Here is a 7,454-nt window from a genome sequence, read left to right as displayed (position 1 = left end):
TTAGGATAAGGACAATTGAAAGGGTCTCCTGGTTGATTCCTGTCCTTGCCCCTGTTAGGGTAATAATACACCTAAGAATAGTAGCTTCTTTCTCCTTGACTTGAATGGAATAGTCATGGATGGATTGAATAGTTATAGAAAAACAATTTTCTAAGATTAAGTTTCTATTGTTCTGGATTAATGAAGCAAAATATAAACTTTTACTTTACCCTGACGTGTAGAGTTATGTTTTATTGTGAAAATTCTTCATTTAAGAATCATAAATGTTATATGTTATGACAATAAATTGTTATAAGAATATTATAAATGTTTGGGTGGGAGAGATGTATCCAAAGGCATTGAGGGGACTGTCATCTTATTGGTTTCTCTCTCCAAGCTGAACAAAGCTTGAATGAGAATAATGATCAATTTATTAAAATTATGCCTTTTTAAATTTTATTTTTTATTGTCATGCAAAACCCACTTCCATACTGATCGTTGTTATAAGAGCACACTGGGGTGAAGGACGACTCCAACAGTTTCTTTCTCTGGAGGTGGAGAGCTTTCCCCATCATAAGTCTTTCAGGATTGTCCCAGGTTCCCAGGTCATTGCACTGCTTGTAGAGTCCATCTCATACATAAAATTCTTGTGTGGATTAGAATCACCTGTGGAGGGAAGCTGGACGCTGGAAAGCAAAGGGTTAAGCTAATCTAGAAAGAATGAGACATAGAAAAATCAGAGACAAGACATGGGCATGGTGTCATCAGGTGGTCAGAGAGAGTGTGACTGAGCTAAGCAGTCTTTATTAAGGAAAGTAGCAAAGGGGTTGCAGCGCGTCAGTCAAATAGCACATCAGATGTTTTAACACCTCAGTGAGCCTAAAGAGCGGATGATAACACAGTAGATCTCCAGGTGCCACATGCTGGCACCAGGCTTCTCTGTAGACATTACAAAGCACCGTTAGAACTTGTCTGCTAGTGTTCAGACTGCCGATCACAGAAAAGGCTTGATTTCCAAGTTACACAACATTTAATACCCAACCCATTTAAGGATTCAGAAATCAATCATGTGAAATATTAGAAATCTATCCCTAAGTCTGGTCCATGAGAGCACTCCGCTCATTAGTCAGTTTCTCAATATATCTTTAATACCTTCATGATTCGTTATAACTGAAACCCACACTGCTGAGTAGCCAAGTTTTCACAGATAATCATCATGCAATATTGCTAGTACTGTGCACTGTTCTCCTGGTTCTGTTTATTTCACTCTGCATCAGTTCCTGCAGAACTTTCCAGCTTTTTTTTTTAAAACTCTTACCTTCCGTCTTGGAATCAATACTGTGTATTGACTCCAAGGCAGAAGAGTGGTCAGGGCTAGGCAATGGGGGTCAAGTGACTTGTCCAGAGTCACACAGCTGGGAAGTGTCTGAGGCCATATTTGAACCCAGGACCTCCCATCTCTAGGCCTGACTCTCCATCCACTGAGCTACCCAGCTGCCCCCTTCAGCTTTTTCTGAAATCATTCTGCTTCTCATTCCTCATAGCACAGAAGCATCCCATCACTAACATGTACCACAGTTTGTCCATCCATTCCCCAAGGGATGGATAACTCCTCAATTTCCAATTCTTGGCCACCACAAAAAGAGCAGCTAGAAATATTTTAGTACAAGTAGGGCCTTTCGTCTTTTCAAAAATTATTTCAGCACGTTTTGTGGGATAATACATTTATAACCCAGATTGAATTGCTTGCCAGCTCCTGGAGGGGAGAGAGATGAAGGAAGAGAGACTTCAGAAAAACGTACATGGAAAATTGTTATTAAAATGTTTTAAAATGAATTAAAATTATTTCTAGCATGCTAGTACATTATGAATCTTTTTCTTCAACATCTAGCCTCTCCCCCCCTCCCCCCCCAGAGGAAAGGGCAGCTAGGTGGCACAGTGGAGAGTGCCTGGCCTGGTGTCATCATTCATTTTGACTAGTCTTGGGAGGTTCTCTGTTGTTCCTGGGCACTGGGGGGGAAACAGTGGATCTTTCTTTCCATTGGGATCCGGTTGACAAATAGCTGAAATAGGTTCCCTCAGTACCCACCTGTTTTGTTCTCTTCTCTACCTGATGGCATTTTTGGATCCACATTCTTCTTATTCCTTTGAGCACAAGCAACAATATTCCTTTCAGAAGTCCCAGTTCCCTCTACAGAAATCCTCAGGCTTGTTTCTTAGCTCCAAGTGGTTTCCCCTTCAATTTCTAGGTGACTCTCCTCCACCCTACAGCCTCTGGGCTTGAGTCAGGGTTTCCCTAAAATGTGTCAGAATCTCCATCTACTTTCTCTTCATTCTGAAGGCAAGACTTTCTTCTGGTCTTCTAAAGTAGCCTTGAAAACTTGGTGTTTGGAGAGGCATTCTTTAAACCTCTTCTCTTCTGGGAGGGAGACTAATCAGGCCTCTCATTATATTCTTATCTTGACTTTTTCCCTCCTTCCAGCCCTTTCCCTCAATCATTTTCCTTTTTTAGGCTCTGCCATTCTCGAGTTTTCCTTTTTCCCTCAGTTCTCCCAGATTTCTCCTCAGGTTCAGCATCTGGCCTTCTTCACAAGCTCCAAGCCCTCCAAATTCCCTTCCCAGTTTCCTCCTTCTTCATCTCAGGTTTCTCTGAGTTATTCCACACAACCGTCTCCTTTGGAGATGGAAGAAGTCTTTTATGATAGTTATTTTTGTATGAGTATAGTGTGAGCTTTGTATTTGTGTCCATCTTTCTCTTATGATTATAAATCTCAAGGGTGCAGACTGAATCTTATTTACCCATATATCTGTTAGAATTTGGCACAGTGCCTCAGTCCATAGTGGTTATTTCTTTCTGATAATTCTTACAGGCACAAATGAAACTGACAGAAAGAATTTGCAAGAGCGTTGCCAAAAATGATTGAGTCTTAGGCAAGAAAAAGAACATGGGAACATGAGTGATGTTTTTATTGTCACTTCACACTGCAGGCAAGACATACAAAAGATAGCAGCTTGTTTTGAAGGTGAACAATTGGTTTAAAAGATAGTATCTGAGAATGGGGCTTGTACTTCTCGACCATAATTTAAAACAGGAATGATAGGTTCCTGGCCAGGGATGAAGTGACCTTAACAAAGGCTGGCAAAAATGCATCTTTTGCTCCTCCCAATGAATTTTACAAGTTTGTTTTGTTTTATTTCATGGTCTTTTGTAAAGTGTCACTTTGGTAGTTTAACCAGTAATAGCATTAGAACTGTAAATTAACTTTGGGCTTATAGTCATTTTTATAATCTTGGCAAAGCTTAGCTAGGAGCATTGAATATTGTTCCATCTATTTAAGTTGTTCTTTATTTCTTTAAGGAACATTTTGTATTTGTATTTGTAGTTTGAATACGTGCAGCATATTGTATGCTTCAGTAAAATAAGCTCCAAATATTGCATGCATTTTGAAGTTATTTTGGATGAGATTTCCCTTTCAATTATTCCTGCTTGGATTTTGTTATTTTGCAGAAATGCAGTTGATGTTTATGGGTTAAATTTATGGACTGCAATTTTGCTAATGTTATTAATTGCCCCCATTAATATATCTATCCAGATTCTCTAGAATTTTCTAATCAAGCCATTATTTTACCAACAAACAGAGATAGATTTATCTTTTTTTTTTTTTTGGTCTATCTTTATGTCTTTAATTGCTATCTCTTGTATTATAGCTAGCATTTCTAGAACTATATCAAATAATAGCCTGAAGAGTGGGAATCCTTGCTTTACTCCTATATTTACTGGAAAGGCTAATATGTCTCTATTGCATACATTACTTGCTTTTGGTTGTATGTAGATAGCTAATTTTGATAATATTAAAATGATCCCTTCATGCTTATACTTTGTGGGATCTTTAGCATACATGAGTAAGGTTCTGTGTCTTTTTTTGCTTGTGTTTGTTTTAAATTTGATTAATTGTACTGATTGCTTTCCGAATGTCGAACCATTCTTGCATCCCAGGTACAAATCCAAATTGGTCACAATGGATGATTTTTTGGATAAATTGCTACAGTTTATTTGAATTTTTGAATTTATATTCATTAAGAACAAATTTATAGTTCTCCTTCTTTGCTTTATTCTCTCCTGGTTTAGCTACTCCTTAGGTCTAAACTTGTTTCATAAAAGGAATATGGTAGGGACCTTTCTTCCCAATTTTTGAGAATAATTGTATCTTATTGGCATGAATTGTTCTTTAAAAGTAAATCTAACAGGACGATGAGGTTTTTTTCTTCTTCCTATACAGGGGGAGCGAGGTGAGGCAGTAAAGTGCTGGGCCTGGAGTCAAGAAAAGACTGAGTTCAAATCTTCCTAATCTCTTATGTCTCCCTGTCTCCCAGGGTTGTTGCAAAGATCAAATGAGATATTTGTAGAGCATTTAGCACAGTGCCTGGCACAGAGTAAGCTCTATATAAATATTAGCTATTATATATATTTCCACTCTAGTTTCTCCAGGAGTTTATTCAATTCTATATTTTTCCTTTTACCTTTCTCTTCAATTTATCCAAATCTGAGAGGGAAGCATTAAGTCGCCCTCTATTATTGTGCCATTATCAAATGGGATAGTGTTTGTTAAAGCACTCGGCACAGTGTTTGAGTAGAAGCTAAAAATAAATTGTTTCCTTCCTCCTTTCTTCCCTTCCTCCCTTCTTTCTCTTGTGTTTCAAATGACTTTTCTTTTGTGAACTTAGATGCTTATGGTATTATGTAATATACAAGTTTAATATTGCCATGGGCTATTTATGGTTCTTCTGGTATAATATAATTTCCTCATCTCTATATTGTGAATTTTTGTTTTTGTTTTGTCTGATAGCATGATTGCAAACTCCTACTTTTTTTTGGATTCACATAATAGATTTTGTTCCAGCCTCTTATTTTTATTAGTATCCCTCTGCTTTTTAGGTGTTTCTTGTAAGCAAAAAGATTGTGGAGTTTTGTTTTCTTATACAATGTCACTTTCATTTTATTGCATTGTTTAATTCATTCCTATTTAAAATTATGAGTTAGGTTTGCATTTTCCTTCATTTGCATTTCTAGCTTTCCTTTCACCTTTAATTTAGGATTTTTTGATTGTTTATTTCTTTTAAGATAGCATTTTGTCCCTATTATTATTTTTGCTTAATTTACAAATCCTATTCCCACAAGTTTTCTTCCTCTCATCCCTACACCATTCTCTTCTCATTACCCCTGTTCCTTCTTCTGAGGTAGGATGTTGCCCATGGAGTTTAACAGTCTCTCAGAGGAAATGGTATCTTTGAGTGCCAAATCCTTGCAGATTATACCCATTGTAAGGCCTTGATTTCCCATTATAGAATATATTTCTTTCTCCATTCCCCAATTGACAAATGGTCAAAGAAGGTAATCAGTTTTCAGAGGAAGAAACCTAAGGTCTAGATAGATTATGAAAAAATGCTCTACATCACTAGTAGAGAAATATAAATGAAAACATCTGTGCAGAACCACTTCACACCCATCATATTGGGAAAGTTGGTTTAAAAAAAAGCAAAATGACAAATGTTAGAGGGGCTATGGGAAAACAGCTACTTTAATGCACTGTTGGTGGGGCTTCGAATTTGTTCACCAGTCTGGAAAGGTTTGGAATTATGATAAAAAACTATTAAACTCTGTGTACTTTTTGACTCAATGATTTCACTACTGGGTCTATACCCCAAGGAGATCAGGAAAAAAGGAAAAGGACTCATGTACAAAAATATAGTGGCTCTTGTGGTGGCAAAGGATTAGAAACCAAGGGCATGCTCATCATTTGGGGAATAACTAAACAAAACAAGCTATGGCAAATGGAATACCATTGTGCCGTAAGAAATAATGAAGAGGATGGTTTCCAAAAAACCTGGCAAGACTTGTATGAACCAATGCAAAGTGAAGTGAGCAGAACCAATTACACAATACCAATATTGCAAAGAATGCAGGAGACTGATTCATGATGAGATATATACTGTCCACCTCCAGGTAGAGGGGCTGCCAGACTCGGGTGCAGGCTGAAGCCCATTTTCTTTTTTTTTGGACATTTTGCTAAATATGGGGTTTTGCTTGACTGTCCATATTTGTAATGGGTTTTGTTTTGCTTGCCTTCTCAATGCATGGGGGAGGGGGAGATGGGAGAGAGAAAATCCAGAACTGAAAACAAAACTGAATTTTAAAAAATGAAAAGAAAAATAGAAAAAAAGAATATATCTCTCCTTCCATAAGAATGTTCTTCCATTGGACCTCCTTTCACAAGTGATTTTCTTTTCTAGTTTTAATGTCTCCCCTTTGCTACCTCACTCATTCCAGAAAATGATTATTGAAAAAACATGTTTACCAAGAACCAACACCAGGCCTGTCTATACTCCAATTAGTTCTGTATCTCTTACCTTCTAGTCCCTAATGTGATGGTTTCTTCCTGCTGTACAGCAGTCATAAATTCACTTAAGATTTCTTTGCCATCATTTACATTTTTTATTTTTTCTGTACTCTTGAAGAGTGGTCTTTGGTTGGTTTTCTCCTTCCCTGGCAAATCTTATAGTGTTTGAAATATAAGCAGCCTCTCAAACCATTTCCCATTGCATTTAGAAGTCCCTCTGGGCTGTTTCTTTGTCTGTACTTTTGGCAATGTAGAAACCATGGACAAAAGTGATGTTTATTCTAGAAGACACCTTAAATAGCACTCTTTTTCTTTACATTCCCATGTCTGAAGTCTTAGAACAGGCAAACATTATCCATACATTTCAAAAAGGAAATCATGTGAGCAATTTTCTTTTTTGCTGTTATTCCTAATAAAATTCTGTGCCCCCCAAGCTGGGGAAAGATGAGTACAGTCAGCATTGTGGAGGGGTCTTGGGGATCCTAGCATACTATTGCATTGTTGGTGGTGCTGTGAACCAGTACAACCATTGTGGAAAGCAAATTGAAATTATGCAAATAAAGTGACAAATATGTTCAAATCCTTTGACCCAGAGATTCCACTACAAGGCTTATAAGAAGGTTATTGATAAGAAAATCCTCATAAACACCAAAATATCAGAGCAGCAATTTTTGTGGTAGCCAAGAACCTGAAGTACATTCCAATTGCCTGAGGAATGGCTAAACAAATTGTGGCACGTGAATATGATGTAATATTACTGTGCTGTAAAAAAAACAACAACCTGATAAATATCAAGAATATCAAGAAGCGTAGAAAGACTTGCACGAATTAATTTGAAGTAAGCAGAGTGAAGAAACAATATACACAATGACTTCAATAATGTAAATAGAACAACCAAGACACAATCAAAAGTGAATGCTGTACAATTACAAAGAACAAGCATGGTTCTAAAGAAGAGAGATGAGAAGGCAACCCCACCCAATTTCCTTGCTGAGGTTGGATATGATACATATGGATATGGTACATTGGACAGATATTTTTAATTTTTTGGTATTGATCAGTTTTGCATTTTGAAAA

The sequence above is a fragment of the Monodelphis domestica genome, chromosome 1 (assembly GCF_027887165.1).
Source record: "Monodelphis domestica isolate mMonDom1 chromosome 1, mMonDom1.pri, whole genome shotgun sequence".
Taxonomy (NCBI): domain Eukaryota; kingdom Metazoa; phylum Chordata; class Mammalia; order Didelphimorphia; family Didelphidae; genus Monodelphis; species Monodelphis domestica.
The sequence above is the reverse complement of the archived record's forward strand: the minus strand, read 5'-3'. Positions refer to the sequence as shown.